The sequence below is a fragment of the Oryctolagus cuniculus genome, chromosome 10 (genome assembly GCF_964237555.1).
Source record: "Oryctolagus cuniculus chromosome 10, mOryCun1.1, whole genome shotgun sequence".
NCBI classification, from domain to species: domain Eukaryota; kingdom Metazoa; phylum Chordata; class Mammalia; order Lagomorpha; family Leporidae; genus Oryctolagus; species Oryctolagus cuniculus.
In genome coordinates, this window is record NC_091441.1 from 107,677,296 (window position 1) to 107,699,040 (window position 21,745).

The window sequence follows — 21,745 nt, forward strand, 5'->3', positions numbered from 1 at the left end:
GGTGTTTCTCCTGGTCTCCTGGGCCATCCTCCACTGCACTCCCGGGCCACAGCAGAGAGCTGGCCTGGAAGAGGAGCAACTGGGACAGAATCCAGCGCCCCGACTGGGACTAGAACCCGGTGTGCCAGTGCCGCAGGCAGAGGATTAGCCTAGTGAGCCGCGGCACCGGCCAAAGTAGATAATTAGTAAAGGCGCTCATGTGATGCTCCAACCAGCCTGATTTTTCTTCAAGCTACTGATACTTCAGTGGGAGAAGGGAAAAGGTCTCTCTACAAAAGGAAGTTGTGGGGAGCAACTCGGACTAGACTAAGTTACTGGAATTAAGACTTATTCTATGCATCTGCTCTGCCACAATATGGCGCTGAGAAGGGAAACAGCTTCTACACAGCTGCCTCCAGTTCAACCAATAAACTGTAGGACTTGCTCCTGATTGGAGGAGAGCAGCGTACTCGGCATGTGGGTAGCAGAGTTGGGATTGGCGGAAGAGGACTATAAAGGAGGAGAGAGACAACATGCACCAGGAACATCTAAGGGGAACATCTAAGGGGAACACCTGTGCAGCCCCCGAGAGAGCCGGCTGGCGGTGTGCCGCTCCCCCGCGGAAGTGGGGAATGTGGCAGGGGAAACCGCCCTTCCACGGAGGTGGAAGGGTCGGTAGCCAACCCGGGAAGAACCAGCAGCAAACCCGGGGAGGGCCGAGCAGACAAAAGAACAGCGCAGGGTCCTGTGTCGTTCCTCCATGAAGAGGGGGAGCGACATAATGGTGCCGTGACTCGGATATGAAGCCTAGGCAGGGTTTAGTGTCGTTCCTCCATGAAGAGGGGGAGCGACATAATGGTGCCGTGACTCGGATAGGAAACTTAGGAGGAAAGAAATGGGAAGAAGTGGGAAAATACCGGAGAGAGAGACTAACAAAGAGCCTAGGGGAAAGCCGGATGGAAAAGGTGCCGGAAGAAGCTATCGAAAGTCTAGGCATAGACTCGGATATGGACTACGGGGGGAAGCTGGGAGAAATCTCTAAGGTCGAAAGCGAAAGTGAAACCTGGAGGAGGCTTGGACTTGGATACGGACTGTGGGAAAGAAGTTAGGATTTAAAGTGAAAGCAAGAAGAAACTTAGACTCAGATACGGACTGCAGGTTGAAAGTGAAAGTGAAACCTATAAGAAACTTAGACTTGGATAGGGACTGTGGGGAGAGGCCAGGAGAAATGAGGGAGGAATATTGTTGGAAGAAAACTTAGGGAAACATACCGGGTAGAGAAAAAATGTTAGGGAGGATGAAGCCGCGAGTGCAGGCCGAGGCGAAGACTTAAGCCAGCTTGGAATTCTTCAAGTCAGCCCGGGGAGCAAAAGGCGAAAATCTGGAACCAGAGGCAGAGACGTGGGCCGCCAGGTTGGAATTCGCCAGGTTAGTCCAGGGAACTTGGACTGAATGCCGGTGGTGGCGGAAACATTCGCGGAAGCTGCCCAGAGAGAGCAGAGAGCACGGGGCATGAATAGATAGGGAACGCGGGGCTAACGCGGGGCTGGCGCGAGGCCGTGGTGCGGGCGCGAAGTGCGTGGAGACCGCGGAGCGTGCGCGCAGAGCCGGGAACCCGCCGGCGGGGCGAGGCGCCGGGAAGCCGCGCAGAGCCGTGAAGCTGCCACGGGGCGAGGTGCCGAGAAGCAGCCTCGGGGCGGGCGCCGGGAAGCCGCAGGGATAAGAGAAACAGAAGTTTAGAAGTAAAATGAGAGAAATAGGAATGCTGGTAGATAGAAGTAAAATAGGAGAAATAGGAATGCCCGGAGATAGAGAAATAGAGAAAGGCCTCCCCACAACACACCAATGAGAGAGCTTGGATTCGGTCTGCCTGATTAGGATGATAAGCACCTGCGGGCGGCTAGCAGCTTATGCGCCGCAGGTCACCGAAGACAGGCACGAATTAACACCAATAAGTCTCCCCACAATACGGCAATGAGAAGGCTTGGATTCGGTTTGCCTGATTGTTAGGGCTTGTAAGCACCTGCAGGCAGTTCTAGCAGGGAAGAGCATGCGCTGCAGGGCACTGAACACAGGCACACATCAGCGCCTAGAAACCTCACAACATGGCGAAGAGAGGACCCAGATTCGGTTTGCCTGATTGATAGGGCTTGTAAGCACCTGTGGGCAACTCTAGCAAGCAGAGCAGAGTGTGTGCTGCGGGGCACCAAAGACAGGCGCATATCAACGCCAAAAATAAAAAGAAAGGGAGATCTGTGGGGAGCAACTCGGACTAGACTAAGTTACTGGAATTAAGACTTATTCTATACATCTGCTCTCCCACAATATGGCGCTGAGAAGGGAAACAGCTTCTACACAGCTGCCTCCAGTTCAACCAATAAACTGTAGGACTTGCTCCTGATTGGAGGAGAGCAGCGTACTCGGCATGTGGGTAGCAGAGTTGGGATTGGCGGAAGAGGACTATAAAGGAGGAGAGAGACAACATGCACCAGGAACATCTAAGGGGAACATCTAAGGGGAACACCTGTGCAGCCCCCGAGAGAGCCAGCTGGCGGTGTGCCACTCCCCCGTGGAAGTGGGGAATGTGGCAGGGGGAACCGCCCTTCCACGGAGGTGGAAGGGACAGTAGCCAACCCGGGAAGAACCAGCAGCAAACCCGGGGAGGGCCGAGCAGACGAAAGAACAGCGCAGGGTCTTGTGTCGTTCCTCCACGAAGACAGGGAGCGACAGAAGTCACTCTCAGGGCTGGGTGTCAGGATAATCTGAAAAAGCAAATGCAATGTTAATTTATAATGCTGCACAGCATGTTCTCATAATACCAACTTTGGAAGGAAAACTCAAAATCGGTTGACATTATATCCAATGATAATTCAACTTTAACAGACTACAGGAGATACAGGAAAGGAGTTTGATGAAATTTAACACAAGTATAATTTAAGAACCAAAGACCAGGGGCCAGTGCCATGGCGAAGTAGGTTAAGCCTCCTCCTGTCACACTGGTATTCCATATGGTGGTGGGTTATGTCCTGGCTGCTTCTCTTCCAATCCAGGTCCCTGTTAATGCCCTGGAATAGCAGTGGAAGATAACCCAAGTGCATGGGCCCCTGCACCCATGTGGGAGACCCAGAAGAAGCTCCTGGCTCCTGGCTTCGAATTAGCCCAGCCCCAATTGTTGCGGCCATTTGGGAAGTGAAGCAGCAGGTGGAAGGCTTCTATATATATCCCTCTGTCTGTAACTCTGCCTATCAAATAATTAAATCTTAAAAAAAATACTATCAGAATACCAAAGGTATGGAATTTTTTTTAAAAAGTTAGAGAATATTTACTCCCAACCTAAAGCAACCATCATATTATTGGAGAATATTTGAAAGCATTCTTAAAGTGAACTGAAAATAAATCTATGTAAAAATTAAAAGTGGTAATAGGAGAGGGAGGAGGAAGAAGGCAGGGAGAGTTGGCAGGAGGGAGGGTAGGATGGGAATTACAACTATGTTCCTAAAACTGTACATATGAAATACATGAAATGAGTATACCTTAAATAACATTTTAAAAATAAATATGTAAAGCATTCTATCAGACGCCAGAGTGGAGATCCCCATCACCATGATCACTCAGCATTATGCCAGAAAGCCGAGGCAGCACATGCCAACAAGACAGATATTAAATGAGAAGAGACAACATCACCATTATCTGCAATGTACGTGGTCTTCTATAGAACATCCTACAAGCCAACAAAGATGCCACCTAGAACATTAATGTGCAAAATCCAGCCCTATTACCACACACTGGTAATAACCAATTTAAAAAAAAAAATGTAATTGGAGAAAGAAAGGTCCCATTTAAAAGGTCAAAAAAAAATCTGTAAGCAACTCATGAATGGGTAAGTAGAATGTGGTAGAAACATAGGTTGGAATATATCAATAAAACAAGAATGAAACGATGATATTACAACACAGATGCACCTTGCAAACATCATGCCAAGTGAAAGCAGCCAGACACTAAATGGCATACATATTATTATATAATCACAAGTATATGAAGGTCCAGGATGCACCCAAACTGGGGAAACTTAACATGGACAGGAAGTAGACTGGCAGCTGCCAAGTGCTGGGAATAGATTGGGGTGGGATAAAGCTGGCAAGAGACGGCCAACAGGTACAGGATTTCTTTTGCAGAAGACAGAAATGTCCTAAAATTATATTTTCCTAAAATTGATTTCTAAAATCCTGTGAATTTACTAAAATACAGTGAATTATTAATTTCACATACAACATACCCATTTAAAGTTTTAACTCAATAGAGCTGTGGATTAAAAATTGACAATGACAATAAAAACCTGTGAAGTGACTAACACAAGTCCCAGATCTTCATGGAGAAGACAAGGCGCTTCAAAAAGTTCATGGAAAAAAAACATGGAATTACAATATGCTCATTTTGATAAAAATTCTTGAACTACATGCATGGATTTTTTTTTCAAAATATGCATTTTCCATGACTTTCCTGAGGATCCCTTGTATTATAAAGCTTTATAGAATGAGCCAAAAATAAGATTTATAGAGATAGATCATGCCTGCAAATCAGACAGATCAGTAGTAAAATGACCAAAAAAAAGTCTCATCTAATTAATCTAAAGATATCATGTGGGGCCGGCGCTGCGGCTCAATAGGCTAATCCTCTGTCTGCGGCGCCGGCACACCGGGTTCTAATCCTGCTCGGGGCGCCGGATTCTGTCCCGGTTGCCCCTCTTCCAGGCCAGCTCTCTGCTATGGCCCGGGAGTGCAGTGGAGGATAGCCCAAGTGCTTGGGTCCTGCACCTGCATGGGAGACCAGGAGAAGCACCTGGCTCCTGGCTTCGGATCAGCGCGGTGCGCCAGCCGCTTTAGCCATTGGAGGATGAACCAACAGCAAAGGAAGACCTTTCTCTCTCTCTCACTGTCCACTCTGCCTGTTAAAAAGAAAGAAAGAAAGAAAGAAATATAAATAGCCAAGATAATCTTAAGTATGAGGAGAGAAGATTATCAATCTTTTAATAATTAAATTAAATAGTAGCTGAGGAATCAAGAAAAAAGAGGAACAGAACAGAATCAGGAAACCAATCCAAAAATATACCAGAAATTTTCACAACAGGGTACTTCAAAAAAAAAGTTCATGGAATATGGAATTAAAAAATAAACTTATTTTGGTGCAAAGAATTCTGGTCACCTACACTTAGTTTTCCACAATGTGCATATCCCATGAAATGTTTAAGACCCCTTGTAAGCTAGAGATGGCAATAAAACAACTGAGAAAATAACAGGCCTGGCATTGTGGCGCAGCTGGTTGAGGCACTGCCTGAAGCACCCGCATCCCATATGAGCGCTGGTTTGAGTCCCAGGCACTCCATTTCCAATCCAGTTCCCTGCTCATGCACCTGGGAAAGCCGCAGAAGATGGTCCAAATGCCTGGGCCCCTGCACCCATGTGGGAGACCCAGAAGAAGCTCTTGGCTTTGGCCTGGCCCAACCCTTGCTGTGTGGCCATCTGGGGAATGAACCAAGGAATGGAAGATACCTCTATCTCTCTCTCTCCCTCCTTCTCTCTAACTCTGCCTTTCTAGTAAATAATTAAATCATTTTTTAAAAAAAGAAAATAACAAACTATTCATTATGAGAAATGGTGACTTGATCAACATAGCCCTGACTGCTAATGGACAACTTAATACATTATCCCTCATAGTATTTTTTTTGTCTGTTCTACTTAATATGACTGGTTTAATTCTGTAATTATCACACAGTTATTCTTAAGTGTTGAAAATTAACTGAAATGTGATCCCTGTTAAACATAAAAGTGGGAATAAGAGAGGGAAGAGATGTATAATTTGGGGCATGCTCGGGCTGACTTGCCCCAATTGGTAGAGTTGGAAACATACCAGGGGATTCCAATTCAATCCCATCAAGGTGGCATGTGCAAATGCCATCTCACTATTCCAAGTGATCAATTTCAGTTCACAATTGATCATAATGAAAGGACTAAGAGTCAAAGGGAGCACATAAACAAGTCTAGTATCTGCTAACACTAACCGATAGAATAAATAAAGGGGAGAGTGATCCAACATGGGAAGTGAGATACTCAGCAGACTCATAGAATGGCGGATGTCCTAAATAGCACTCTGGCCTCAGAATCAGCCCTAAAGGCACTCGGATCTGGCTGAAAAGTCCATGAGAGTATTTCAGGCATGGAAAGCCAAGACACTCTGGCAAAAAGATCTCTGTGAGTGAGATCCCAGTGGAAAGAACAGGTCTTCAAAGAGGGAGGTGCCTTTCTCTGAAGGGAGGAGAGAACCTCCACTTTGACTATGACCTTGTCTAAACAAGATAAGAGTCGGAGAACTCAAGGGGCTTCCATAGCCTTGGAAACTCATGACTGGTGCATAGGGAGATTACTGATGCCATAAACAGGAGTGTCAATTTGTAAAGTCATTAAATGAAAAAAGAAATAAATGGTTTCCAATATGGAAAACAGACTCCTGCCTCATACAATACAGAAGTGTAAATAATAAGACAAGACCTAAATGTGAAGAACAAAACTTTTCCAATAAAAACCAGCAAGGCATAGAAAAGAAAACTGGAATACCAAAATATATTAAAATGATCATCTTGGGGCTGGTGCTATGGTATAGTGGGTTAGGCTGCTGCCTACACCATGCCGGCATCCCATATGGGCGACGGTTCGAGACCCTGCTGCTCCACTTCGAATCAAGCTCTCTGCTATGGCCTGGGAAAGCAATAGAGGATGGCCCAAGTCCTTGGGTCCCTGCACTCATGTGAAAGACCCAGAAGAAGCTCCTGGCTTCTGCCTGCAGATCAGCACAGCTCCAGCCATTGTGGCCATCTGGGGATTGAACCCACAGATGGCCGACCTCTCCATCACTCTCTCTGCCTCTGCCTCTCTTTTTTTTTTTATTTAATAAATGTGAATTTACAAAGTGCAACTTTTGTATTATTATCTCTGCCTCTCTTTAACTCTGCCTTTCAAATAAATAAATAAATCTTTAAAAAAAAATCATCTCTAGGGGGAATGCCAAGTGGAAGGGCAGGGAAACACCTCCATGTTTGTCAGATTCACCTTAACTACAGCATCTGATTAACACGAGCCTTGGCTGAAGACGTGGGAATTAGGGCTCCATGGAAGCTTCCAGAGCAACCCGCAAAATGAGCCAAAGTGACAGATTCCTTCTGCCCAGTTATTCATCATCTAGGGATATAAACCCTCGACACACTCTTGTACTTTCTATGAGATCTTATCAAGGACACTGTCAATGGTATTTTTAAAAATACCAAGACAGAGGCAACTCACTGTCCATCAGTGGGGAATGTTTAACCCCAGGTATATCAAAACAACAAGGAATATTATGTTAAGATAAATTGTTCAGGGGCCAGCTCTGTGGCGCAGCAAGTTAAAGCCCTGGCCTGATGCACTGGCATCCCATATGGTAGCCATTTCTAAGTCTCGACTGCTCCTCTTCTGATCCACCTCTCTGCTATGGCCTTGGAAGGCAGTGGAAGATGGCCCAAGTCCTTGGACCCCTGCACCCACATGGGAGACCTGGAGGAAGCTCCGGCCGTGGCAGATGGAGAGTGAGCCGGCAGATGGAAGACCTCTCTGTCTCTACCTTTCTCTGTAATTCTTTCAAATAAATAAAATTTTAAAAAAAAGATGAATTGTCCAAATATATAATCACCAACATGTGTTATCAACACATGTAAAAAAAAAAAAGTTTGGGGAAAAAAACCCACAAAAATATTCAAGACTGGCCTCCATTACCTGACAGTTTAAACACGGAATAAGCCCACAAGTTCTGATGGGCACACACTCAGTGCTGACGTCACAGGTTCCACAGACTCGGCCTCAGCTTCTTGCCATGTGCTGCATGCTTTCCTGCTCACCTTCCAGAGAATTTTCTGTTTCCAGCCATCTCAAACTTAGACCTCGGTGGCTACTGCATGCAAAGTACTAGCCTAGGTGCCAGGAAGGACAAAAGACAAGGCTCTTCCCACACTGCTGAGTAACTCAGCTAAGGCAACTATCTGAGCGACTGTGGCTCTCCATCCTGGCTCTGGCTCGCTCAGTGTACACTCAGAGAGAGCGCCTCATTTTCAAAGCTCAGTTCCTTTATGTGCAAGATGGGAAAGCCGCCACCTCCCCACTGTGCAGACTACGTAGCATCCAGCATATGGCAAACACTTGACACTCAACGGGAGCAGGCACAGAAGCCACCAAATGAATGCCATCTTCTAAACAGCATCTCAGTCACACTGGGAATGCTGAACAGGTCCACTTAGCCCTCTCCACACCTGGACACAGTATTTCTACCTGCCCCCTGGTGACCTCACTCCAGCTTGTGGGATGCTTGGCCAACAGTATAGCTACAGCCAGGTCTACATACACTTTCATGTCCACCATGGACAAGGCTCTGCCAATAGCCTCTGAAACCTTTGGGAGGATTCTGATGGGAGATTTTAACACATCTAGGCCAGCCTCCCCCTTGTCCCTGCTTACAGCCTCAGGGACACGCCACCTTAGCTCCATATTGCAGAGGGAAAGCCTAAAGTGTCTCAACTCCACCCCTCCTGCCCCATTCCCAAGCTGTGCTAATGAGCCAGGATCAATGACTATCCAGGGAGTTGGCAGTGAGAGAGGGGGGCCTTCCTGTCAGATACTGGAAAACAGTCTTTGGGAATCATTTTTGGAAACAGGTTGGATTTTATTTCTGGGATTCCTTTCTGAGGGTTTGGGAAAGAGTGGTAGGTTTTCCAATTCTCCAGCCAACGTGGCGCCACCATGTGGCAACAGCACCAACAATTCATCAATCTCTCCTCGGAAATTCTAACAATTCTTCACCAATTTTTAGCACTGAGGAATGTAAAAATATTTAAAATATTTCCCTTTTGTTGTGTTGCAAGTGCGAATGCGGCCTGTCTTCATTTCTATTTTGATGTCACATGATTTCATGTTCACATTGTTTAAATTCACTCAATGAGAAAGCTTTTGGGGGAAAAAACTGGCCTCAATATATCAGTTTGGGCACTGTTTTTTTCTGAGTTAGACATGACCCAAAGGTGTGAAGATGCCTCTGTGAGTTTTGACAACCAACTCACTCCCCACTCAGATCATAAGACCAAATTCTTGTATTTTTCTATCCTGGCTTAAGTATAACTACCTTGGTTTGCATCCATTTAAAAAGGATGGCAGCAATCATCAGAAAGTCTCATTTTAGCTTGGGAAACAAAGTAACAGACTACAGAATCACAGTAATAAAAATAAAATTTGCCTCGGGAAACTAAGAGAGATGATTCGCCTAGGGGGAATTGAGCCTATACAGGTTACAGAGACTGGAAATCCTGTAGCTTGCAAAGCCGGCACTGGTTACACAATTGCATTTGGTTTGTGCACAGATCAAACTGCACCACATTTTATCACTGGGTTTTACTCCACCATATGTTAAATTCACCAAGGTCTGCTCTAGCATCACTCTCTTCCTTACCTTTGAGACAAGACGCTGGGTACACACAATTCATAACCTGGAAGGCAAAGCGGGAAGATGTCCCATTTTCTCTAAGGTGCTTTTTAGCCGGCATATGTGAATCAATCGCTGTGAAGGCCAAGGCTACAGATGACCTTTCTTTCTGTCCCTGGAGGCAGGGAGGAGGGAGACAGCACACAGTCTAGCCTCTTGCTGGTTTAAGTTGCTGACTGTGGCGAACACCTCACTTTCTCAAAAAAAAAAAAAAAAAAAAAAAAAATATATATATATATATATATATATCCTGGAGCCCCTCCTCCACCACACAGAGGAAGGAATCCCAAACGACAATGAAAATCCCAGCCATCTCCCCGGAGACACACGGAAACCCCTTGATGGCCCCCCCCCCGCCACACACACAGCCTCCACTCACCCCCAGCTGCGGTTCCGGCCCCACACACCCAGCTTCTGGCTCAAAGACAACCCACAGATGAAAGAGGTTAAGTAAATAGGACAGACAGCTGCCCAAGGTGAGGCCAGGAACCCCAGCAGGAAGGCCTACCAAGGTATTTGTCAAAGTCTTAGCAAAACTACATTTCTCTGACAAGAGGATTTTTGCATCTCCAAATAGGGTCCCAGACGTTGCTGAAGGAGTCTTTAAATCACCTCCATTTCCACCCACAGCCCCAGATCCCTCGACCAGTCTCCTACTTTGTAACCCCAAGTGTGCGTTCACGTCTCCCACAGCCTCTGAACCCCAGGTGCTTGGGGGAGACTGAAAATCAAGGGATATTCCATTTTATAAACGAGAAAGTTGAGGCTCAGTCATTCGAAAGCTACGTGAGTGCTCATTTCATCGCGGAGTTTCGAGGTCAGGAAAGGGAGGGACGAACCTGTCCGCGACTCACGGCGCCGAGAACAGCCCACGACCCCAGAGGCCGCCTCAAAGGCTCTAGAGCACGTAATTCCCATTGGACAGCACTCACAGCTCCCGGGACTGACCCCCCACGCTCCGCTGGGAAGACGTCAGATCAATCAACAAATTCACATCAAGGGGTGGGGGCGGGGCGGGCAGAAAGGAAGCCAGACTGGAGCAGGAGCAGGTGGGAGCCACTGCTGGCAAAGCCTGCCGCGCGGCTGGGCATCCCTGTTTCTCCTACGAAGTCCCTGGGCCCAAAGTGGCGTGCGCGCTAGGGGTACTTCTCCTCGGGGACAGGGCTTCTCTGAGCGGAGGAGAAGGAACAGCATAGATCTAAGGACAGGTACTGGCAAATACCCCCACCTGGCCGAGATGTCAGCGAATTAAGTGATGGAAAGCGCGCTGGGGTGGGGGTGGGGGCGGGGGCGAGGGCGGTGCTCCAAATGCCGCAGGTGCAGGGAAGCTTCCCCACGCTCACCCGGAAGGTCCCCCGCAGTTACCCCCAAACCTCAACAGAGCCCCCTGGGATCGGCTTCTCACCCCTCCAAGTCCGGTAGCTTTGAGGATAAGGAGTCGGAAGGGATGAAGGCCAAGGGACACCCCCGCCGCCTCGCCCCGCAACAGCGCGCCCCCCTCGACCCCTACTCGAACTCTGCGCACCGGCGGTGACCTTCAGCGAGTCCCTGGTTCGCCCCATCTGAGAGAAAGCAATAGTCCGCAGAGTCCAGTCCGCCGCGCCGGGCTGCTGCGGGCGCCGCCGCGGGTGCGCCCACGGCAGAGGCGGTGCGCGGTGAACCGCAGCCCGAGGGCTACGTGGCCGGCGCCGGAGGGAAGCGCAGAGGCGAGCTCCCGCCCTGTCCGCCGGGGAGAGGCGCGGCTCCGACTCCGCCACGAGCCCCGAGCAAGTTCAAGTGCCTCCCGCGCCGCTCCGCAAAGGCAGACTGGCTGGCTGCGCCCGGGGATCCAGGATCAGGAATGCGCGGGTTGGGGAGGCGGGAGACCCCCTCCAAACACCCACCCCTGAAGTTGCGGCAGAGTGAGAGGGACAGAGCGGCGCAAAGCTGCCAACGGAGATGGTACTCACGCGGGGTGGCCGGCCGGGAGCAGGCACTGCGTCTCGGGATGCCCAGGGCACCTGCCGCAGCGCGACGCGCGGGTCGGTCTGGGCGCCCAGGCTGGGCTGCAGCGCCGCGGGGACTCGGGCGCCAGAACCGCAGCCGCAGCGGGAGCCGGGAGCGTGGCGGCGCCGGCGGCGGCAGCGGCTGCGAGGGAGGCGCCCGCGCCGCAGGCAGCCTGGCCGCAGCAGCCGCCGCCGACACCTGCTGGCCCCGCCGACCGCCAATCAGAGGCGCCCGGGGCGGGGGCGCGTGCGGAGCGCCCGGCTCAGGACCGCGCCTGCGCCGGGACCAGGGGCGCCGACCCAGTCCGCTCCTCCGGGGCTCCCCGGGCGCGGGGGCGACACGCGCCGGGAGGGGCGGGGCGCATCGGCAGGGGGCGGGACCCGGGCTGCGCGCTCCCGCGGCGCAGTGCAGTGCTGGGGAGGCGGACCCGGGGCCACGGGGTGCGACCTCAGAGGCTGTTCCTGTCCCTGCCTCTGCGCCCTGGAGACCTGGACCCTCCCTGAGCGCCGGGTGAGGAGCCACGAGAATCCGGGCCTGCCTGGAGTCGTGCCGAAGCCCGCGTGGCTCCTTCTCGCCGCACAGTCCCTGGGTACCGATCGTGTCACTCTCCCATGAATCTACTGCTCTAGCGTCGCTCACTCGTTCAGCACGAATTGCCGGCTTTGCGCGGGCAAAGGCTGCTGTCCAGGGGAAAGCGCGCCCAAGTCTCCCAAAGCCCCTCGGGGCGGCGAGGCCCGCGCTGGCAGAAGGACCCCAGAGCCTGCTGCAGATGAGCAGCGCAGTCCAGCTCCTGCCAGGAGTTCCGGTCCGGGAAGAATCGCTGGGACTTGAAAGGATCCCATCCAGGCCGTGGCTGCATTGCCCAGGGCCCGGAATCCTCCGGAGACAGCTGCCCGTCCGCCCCCCAGAGTCCGCCGTGGAAAGGCACTGTCCGTCCTGGCGGCAGGGTGGTCACTCGGTGAGCACAGGGCGTTTGCGGAGCTCCTGCCCTGGCGCTTTCGCAGTCCCGCAGCCCCGGGTCGGTGCAGGGCGCTCGGCGCCAAGGTGCGCTGCAGCCGCGGGCGGTTCTTTTGCTGCAGCACCAAACACTCAGAACCTTTCCAAAGGGAATTTGGAAGGTAGAAGGGGGTTCATTTCTCTACAAATCTGTTTCCTCCCCGAAAGGGATTTTAATATCCACAAACTGGGAAAAGTAGAAGAAAGTTTGTTTCTATTTTACATCCAATTTTAATTCTTTTAAATCTACGCTTGATCAACATTCATACTTAAAATGTGGCTACACAGTTAACAAGACTCTTTCCCACCCTTGTCTCCCAGCCTCTGAATTCCAAACATTTCTCCCTCCTAGAGAAAATCTATGTCTATAAATGTATTTGTCTAACGTTTTCAGTTTTACCTTTTGTTATACAAAATGGTAGCATCTGTTATACAAACTATGCACAATGTTCTAACCTTGGTCTTTTTTGGTCTTCTTTCTTGACGAGATATTGTCATGGAGTCATTCTGTATCATTGCCAGAATGTTTTTCTTTTATACCTACATGGTTTTCCATTGACTAGGATATGTCATAATTTATGTAACAGGCCCCAGCTGTGCTCACTTAGTTTCCAACCTGTCGTTAGGAATATTGCTGGGATGAGTAGCTTGGATATGTCACTATGCATATGTGGAAGTGTGTACTGAAGAATAAGCCCCTCGTATTGGAGTCATGAGGTCAAAGGCTGCGGGCATTTATAATTTGGATAATCTCCAATGTCCTTCCTAGAGCTGCTACCTCATGACCTCACACAAGATATGCGATGGTCTGCTTACCCACACAAACCACCTCTCTGGAATCCTAAGCCTGTTTGGCTTCAGATCCATTCTTAACCCTTCCTGCTTTGCTTTCTCACCAGGGGAAGGGGAGGGGGTTGACTCTACAGTCTGTACTGACCAGATTCCCCTGTCGACAGTGGAAGCCTGGAAGGAGAGCAGAAACCAGGCTATTTGTCATTCTTCTCTCTCTGAGTGGTTAGTGGCCACAGAAGGGTTGTCTGGGGCAGCCACCGCTCCTCCTGCGTGGTTCCAAGTCCTCTAAGACAGGATCCCTGTGGGCCCAGCTCCATGACTATACCGACATCTTGCACTTTGTCTTCTGGCCTGGAGATGACAGGGTACCCCACAGTGGCTAATCTCCAGGGACCTTGCTGTTTCCTGGGAGCTTCTGAGCCTCGCAGTATCTGTACAATCAATTCTATGGTTTAAATTCCCTGACTTTAAATATGCTGATACACTTACGTACTCTTCCACTCTCGATTCCATGAACACACTCTTCCATCCATCCAAACTTTCCAGTCTGCCAGTCTGAGAGGTGAAAAGGGGCCTCAGGAGCTTGGCTTGCATTTATCTTAAAAGAGAACATCTTTACATTGCTTTAAGACTCCAGGGTATTTTCTTTTCATTTTAACTCTATGTTTGTATCCTTTACTCATTTCTTGGTTTAGTTTTGTTAGATCAATAACCTCTTAATGGAGAGACTCAGTTCTCCCAGGGAAACATTAAATGCTTGTTTAAAACTAGCTTTTCAACAAGATTTTACCACAAGGTGAACAGGGTTCAGTCAGTCAGCCACATTGAGACCTGCCGACTGCTATGAGGGAGGGAGAAGCAGATTCTGTCCATCTGGACAGAATCATCTTTTGTAAAATGGCATATACTGTTTGCATCATTGTATTAATAATAAATGCAAACTGAAACACACTGAGGCCTCTCTCCCTAAACAATATATCATAGAATCACAAGGTATCATTACAAAGAATGCAAATTGTAACACATTGAGGGATTCTCCCTAAACAATGTATCAGAATCACAAGGTATAATTACAAAGAATGCAAATTATAACATGCTGAACTCTTCGGGTTTCTCTCTCTCTCTCTCTCTCTCTCTCTCTCTCTCTCTCTCTCCTCTCTCTCAATAATGTATCCTAGAGTCACAACGAATCATTACAAAGAATGTAGATTGTAACACATGGAGGGCTTCTCCCTAAACAGTGCATCATGAAGTTACTCCCTCCCATTACAAAGAGAGTTTCCCCTTCCTTTCCTCTTTCCATCTCCCCTTCCTGTCCACCTGCTTCCCTCTTTCCTTCCCTTCCTTCTTTCCTTCCATCTGTATACTCTTCCATTGAATAAGATATAACTTATTAATGAGATCACAAGGACAATCAGTTATAAATGGTAGAAACCAAGTTCTAACAGAAATTGGGCCAGGTGTTGTAGCGGGTTAAGCCGCTTCCTGAGGTGCCAGCATCCCATACAGACACTAATTCAAGTCCTGGTTTATTGACATTATGCAGATGTTTTCAAAGTTGGCTTGATACATAGACCCACCCCTTTGTAGACTCTCAGAATCAAGATGCTAACATCTCACCTAAGTTATAAACACTTTAAAAGAAATACTAATAAATACATAATAGGTGACTTGAACAAGGTCAAAAATAAGATAGGAAGAAACTACAGATGGAAATTCAGAGACATAGGAATAAAAACGAGCTCCAGTTCCATATTTATGGTCCTTTAGGTTAGACTGATTGTTTTTAAGGTTCCCCCTGTGAAAGGTCTGGCATTTTAAAGTGGTTTGGGTAACAATGAACCTGGCAGAAGTTGACCCCTAAATTGCCATCTCCTGGATTTCTCCATTCTGAGCACAAGCTTGCTGGGTTCCCGCAATATCCATCCATCCCCTCTTGCTGCCCATGACGCGCCGACAGGGCTTGCTTTTCCATTTCCTGCATGATCCTGACTGCTAGAAGAGCGTTAATGGATTCTTCCTTTATCAAAAAGAGGTTTTGGACATCTGTGTGTACAAGGAATTGCATCATGTCTTCTTGTCACATGGGAACTGGATGGTCCATTTTCTAGCCAGAAGATTGATGAGTTTATCCTGGCAGGAAAAGGACAAGGACTCCGAGTAGAATTCAGTCAGTCCTGAGACCAGGGTGCCAGTCCAAGTTCATCACTTCCAAGTTACATAACCTTGGGCAGGTTACTTAATTTAGCTGAATCCTGGATCCCCTAATATTGAAAAAATGATGCAATTCTCCTCACTGCCCTGTAAGATTACTATTAATTGATACAACACATGAAATTTTTTGCTTATGATGTTAGTTGTGCATAAATTACAGTTTTTAACCTGGAAAAGTAAGTTTATGAATGAAATTTCTGTGCCACATGGTGACAATTTCTTTTTAAATTTTATTTCAAAGGCAGAGAGATAAACAGGCAAAGATTAGATCTACCTGCTGGTAGTTCACTCCCCAAATGCCAATAACAGTTGTGGCCACTCCAGGCCAATGCCAGGAGCTAGTATCTTAGTATGGGTCTTCTGTGTGAGTGGCAGGTACCCAACTTCTTGAGCCATCGCCAAGACATAATAGAAACAGGCTCACTATAACAAGCCCACCCCCTCTCTTTTTATTTTTTTAAGGGAAAGGGTTTATTGATGGGGGAAATCTGACTGGCCAGAGGGAAGGGACAAAGAAGGAGGAGAGAGAGGGGTTTGAGAGAGAGAGAGAGAGAGAGAGAGAGAGAGGAGGAGGAGGAGGAGGAAGGAGGAGGAGAGAAAGAGATGTGAAGAGAGATTACGTATGCAGGAAGCATGTCCTGTCATACCTTTGCCGGAAGACAGGGAAATGGGAGCAGCAAATCTCAGTATGGTGGGGGTGGAGCTGATGACACCTGTGGTTGTGCCATCTGGTCACCTGGCTTCCAGCGATGGCAATGGGGCTAGAGCCTAGGATGGTGTCCCGGATGTAAATCGTGCCACAGACAAGACTGCGCCATTTTACTAACATTTCCCCCTTTTGTTTTTTATAAAGCAAGTGTTGTATGGGATTACATCAGCCCCAAAAGCCCAGGAGGGGTGGAGGGATGATGATCTGTCTTTAGAACTACTTCCTGCCAAGCCCCTCTTGACCGACATGTATCCAACTCTCATCAAAGTCACTAAAGGACTCAGGAAAAAAGAACATTCACATCCTAACCTCAGAGACCTCTTCATGAGTCTGTGTGCATGCCCAGAGTTGCCCAACCTGACTGATGTGTGGCCTTCCCAGGGTTTTAGTAGTGAGCCACTTTTTGAGTGTGTTGTGTGCATGAGAAACAACAGCACCTGCTCAAAACACCAAATCAGGTGTGAAACTGGGTGCCCTGTGCTGAGGGGAGCAAGCCACTACACTGGACCAGGTGCAGATGACAGTATGCCATTGGCTGAAAGGGTGCGACCACGCCACCTCACCTCATAAAAACCCTAGGCTGGCTCCTCTTGTTGAGCCAGCTGGTAGAACTTTTCTCCTCCATGCTGTCTCCATTGTGTTTAACCGTAAGTCCCCAGTAAACCTTGTCAGAGTTGAATGCTGGCCTCTTGTCAATTTCAAATTTACAAGTAAGCTAGATTCCTGGGTGGGTGTCAAGACCTGCCGACTCCCAGGGTGTGCATGAGCAGGAAGCTAGAATCAAACGCTGAACAGTTACTCAAATCCAGTCGCTCCAGTAGGGGTACGGACATCCAACAGCAACTCTAACCCCTTTGTGATGTGTTCAACCATAGAAAAATAAACCTTTCACTATTTACTTATCAGTAAGCATCTCTGCTTCGTTCATACCACTTAGCACTTGCTACGCACTATTAGTCATTTGGGCATATCTTCCATCTCCCCAAGTACACTGGAAGTGCCTTGAAGTTATGGCTGTGTCATCTCTTTGAATTTTCAGGGTACCTGGAACATTATCTCGATAAACTGCAGATATTCAATAATTATTTGTTGAATGAAAAAGTAAGTGAAGACAATTGATAAAGTGAACCTTGTAATTTAAAATGCTTGTTCTGTGAAAGACCTTATTAAAGGTTTTAAATCACAGCTTTAATTACATACACCAAGTACATGCTTTCAATATTATCAAATCACATATCAGACAAAAGACTGACATATCTAGAATAAGGAGCTCTTAACATTCAATAGGTTTTTTTTTTTTTCTTAACAATTCCACATAATCCAGTTGGGAAATGGTTCAAGAACACAGAGAGATATTTCAACAAAAACTATGAGGGGTCTTCAAAAAGTTCATTGAAAATTTGCACTATGATAAACCTATACATTGATTTCAATGTATTTTGCATCAAAATAAACCTATCTATCAATGCAATTTTTGGATTAACTTTCTGAAATACTCTCATCTGTTCAACTGGCAAATAAGCCCATGATAAAACATTCTACATAATTGGCCATTAGGGAAATGTAAATTAGAACTGTAATGAGTGATCACTACACACCTGTCAGGATGAATAAGAAAAAGATAGCGTATAAATAACTGTCACTCACAGATTACTGAGGGATCCATAAAATGATGCAACCACTCCTGAAATTAGTTTCAGACCAGACTTACCATGTAACTGAGCAATTGTACCATTAGATTTTATCCTGGAGAAATAAAAATTCTCATTCATACAGAAGCTTTTCCAAGACTGTTCATAGCAGCTTTATTTGTAGCAGACAAAACTAGAAATTGCACAAGTATCCTTCAATAGGTAAATGAACAAACTGAGGTATATCTGTACCATGAAATTCTACTCTCATTAAAAAAGAAACAACAATGTAGGTGGATCTTAAGGGCAATATACTGTACATCTTGCAATATTGGGTTCAAGTCCATGGTTTGAAACTACCTGGAATGAGCCAAGTTTTCAACTGTGGAGGAAGATGTCAGGTACTGATCTTATATACAACTGCAGAAAGCTTGGAAAGTACAAAAATACCCAATGACAACTGGAACACAGAACCAGATATGACAGCTGTAAACATTTGTTTTTGTCCCACAAACACAGAAAAGTCTCAAAGTTCTGACAGCACAGCCGATCTATTGACTTCTGATGTCCTCATCAGCTGCTTTCCTGTTACTATATAAATCCTGGATAAGATCCCCGCAAACCAGACAGTTCTTGCTCCATGATCCTGCAGATCTGAGGGCAGAATGAGGCCTTATGTAACCTCAGTATGACATACTGTCATGATTTTATACACATAAATCTTTTTTCTGCTTTTTTAAAAAAAATGACAATAGATAATTCCGTCAGTACTCACTAAATAGATGCATAGACAACTTTCTAAGGTTGCTCCAACATGTAGCAGGCTCTGCTGTCTTTGCAAATATGATACTACAGAATTTTCTGCACACAAACAAATGATTCCCACTCTTTCTATCAGATGCTTCTCTGAGCTCAGGGCATTTCTAGCACTGTGCTGTTTTAGGTTAGGCTCTTGGGAAGCAGAGCCTGAGATATGAACCCAGGGACATGTGATTTCCTGAGGAGGTGCTCAAGTTAGAAAAAGAGGGAGAGCAACATTACAGAAAACAGCAAAGTGTGCTGAGATGGGCTCAGCTCATCCTGAGGTCAAGATTGAGCTACACTGTGCAGTTGCCCCAGCTGGAGCGAAGGGGCTGGCCTGTGTGACCCTGGGTGAGGCAGTTCTGGGCCAGCTACTGCCCTGGTGGGAATGAATCCTTCCTTGCAATGTTGCTTCCCTTTGGGTTTTAAAAAGATGTATATATTTATTTGAAAGGTTCAGTGACATGGGGAGAGAGAGAGAGAGAGAAGAAGAAGGAGGAGGAGGAGGAGGAAGAAGAGGAGGGGGGGGAAGGGGAGAGAAAGGGAGGGGAGGGAAAGGATAGGGAGGGGAGGGGAGGATGGAGAGGGGGAGAGGAGGGAAGGGAAGGGAAGGGGAGGGGAGAGGAGAGGAGGGAAGAGGAGAGGAGAAAGAGAGGGACAGAGATCTTCCATCTGCTGGTTGACTCCCTCAAATGGTTGCAACAGCCAGGGCTGGGCCAAGCTGAAGCCAGGAGCCAGGGACTCCATCTGGGTCTCCCACATGGATAATAGGGACCCAGGTCCCAGGCCCATCATCTATTGCCTCCCAGGCATGTTAGCAGGAAGCTGGATCTAAAGCCTGGAGTAACCAGGACTTGAACCAGGTGCTCTGACAATGGTTGTGGGCATTGCAAAAGGCCTGACCTGCTGCACCACAACACTCACTTGCCCCCCATAACTAAGTTATGGAATCAACCCAGATGTCCAGCAACTGATGACTGGATAAAGAACTTACGGTATACAAATAGTATGGAGTACTAATCGGCTGTTAAAAACAATGAAATCCTGCCTTTTAGTCCGGAAAGGATGAATACCATAAGCTTTCCCTGATCTGTAGTAACTAACAGAGGATCAAAAATGTAATGTATAGGAGTAAAATTGACATTTTGAAATTTGATGATTGTTTACAGAGCTTGTCTCTACTGTTGATAAACAGTGGGTTTTTTTTTTCTTACTATTTGTCGAACTCTTTACTTAGTGTAGGGTTAATCTTAGCAGTATAAAGCAGAATGAGATTAGATCATTGTAAATATTAAGAGAGGAAGGAAGAGGAAGTATAGGAGTGTGGGCACTTTGTTTCCTAAGTTTATATTTATGAAATTTGTTTACCTTAAATAAAATAAAAAGGAAAAAAAAGAGCGTCCCTACACCACACTCCCTAAAATAAACCCTGTCAAACAATGACAAGGATAAAAGTAAGGGTAACTGGACAGTGGCACTGTACACCAAGGAGCAATGCCACAAAAGCCCTGAGGATTTGTAGAGTTCAAGATGGCAGCAGCCTGGCAAAACAGTCAAGGAAGATTGAGTGAGGGAAGCGGGGAGCAGAGGAAACCCACAAACTCGAGAGAGGTGCTCAGTCTCTCCCCTTACAAACACAGTGACAATCCAAACACGTGCTACTCATTATAGTTCTCAAAAGAAACAAGATTGAGAAAATGGTCCACATTGGTGAGAATGCAGAGAACTGGCTATTCTCAGACTCTGTGGGTGGAGCCTTTGTGGGGTCAAATTGGTTTAAAATATACAAATGCATGGAAGTGTAGAGTCTACTTCTAGAACCCTGTGCTATCAAAATACTAGCACAAAGCAAAACATATTTGTAGATGTTCTTTTCAGCATAATTTATGATACTAAGAAAATAGAAACATCTCCAAGTCTATAAATTGGCAACAGATTAAAATAAGGAATTTTATATATTTGTAGAAAAATAAAGTAAATCTATACATACAGGCATGAGGAAAGTTGACTGTAATCTAATGTAAGTTGGCAGGGTTAGGGTAGATGTTGAGCAAATTATAAAATAACAGATACTGTAAGCTCAGGTTTGTGAGAAAAAGAAAAAGAATATGTCTCTATACATATTTTATACCTAGTTTTTTCATAGTACACATTTTCTATGAACATTTTAAAAACCCCTCATATGCATGGATTTCAAAAATTTTTAAAGATTTATTTAGTTGAAAGGAACAATTACAGAGGATGAGGGTAAGGGTGAAGGCAAGAGAGAGAGAGAGTGTACACGAGAGAGCAAGAGCGAGCGAGAGAGAGAGCTCTTCCATGTGCTGGTTCACTTCCCAGATGGCCACAATGGCCGGAACTGGGAAGTACTTGGGCCATCTTCCACTGCCTTCCCAAGTACATCAGCAAGGAGCTGGATTAGAAGTGGAGCAGTCAGGACTCAAACCAATGCTTGTGGGATGCTGACATCGCAGGTGGAAGCATAACCCACTGTGTTAAAATGCTGGCACACTTCAACATTTTCCACCAAAATAAATACTAATTCTATTTTCTGTAAGCATCTTGATAAATTCATATGCACATAAATACATATGCACATATACAGATGATTTTACATATATATATATATATATTTCCTGTTGACTTGAGGAAACGAAGGATAAGTATGCCAGGCTAAGTGGGAGTATTTGTTCTTTTCTTAAGGACACAGTATTTCTCAGGAGGAACTGAGAAGAAAAGTTATTCCGAGGCAGACTAGTGTTTTCCCCTGAGAACTAGCGAGGAGATGTCCTTAGAGGTTCTTCTGACTCAGATTCTGAGAAGCAGAGGATTACTGAGTGGCTGTTTTCAGGAGGAGGGGTACCAGGGGTGTGGTCTCAGCTGTCAGTGAGGCTGGGATGACCTCACAGTGTTCCCAGGAGCATGAGTCGCACCACAGAATGGGCCCAAGCTTGAAGCAAGAAGGGCTAGCCTCTTCTGCATTTCCATACCAGTCATCATCTTTAGATGAGATGCTCATGGACAAAGCAGGTCCTGTTCCCAGAAGGGAATTTCCCAGATAAGGGGGCTACTGAGAGCTGTG

At 46.9% G+C, this 21,745-nt stretch overlaps 1 protein-coding gene across 3 annotated transcripts in view; it reads right to left on the minus strand.

Annotated features, from left to right (window-relative positions):
- MYRIP (myosin VIIA and Rab interacting protein) overlaps positions 1-11,695 on the minus strand; it is a 318,908-nt gene extending 307,213 nt beyond the window's left edge. Inside the window, exon 1 of one of the 3 annotated variants that reach the window (XM_070051000.1) lies at positions 11,484-11,695. The gene's annotated coding sequence lies outside the window, so the exon portion shown is untranslated. Of the gene's footprint in view, positions 1-11,059; positions 11,373-11,483 lie in introns of those variants that run through there. The other 2 variants (XM_008260267.4, XM_070050999.1) reach the window with 2 other exon arrangements.
- Positions 11,696-21,745: the final 10,050 nt, after the last annotated feature.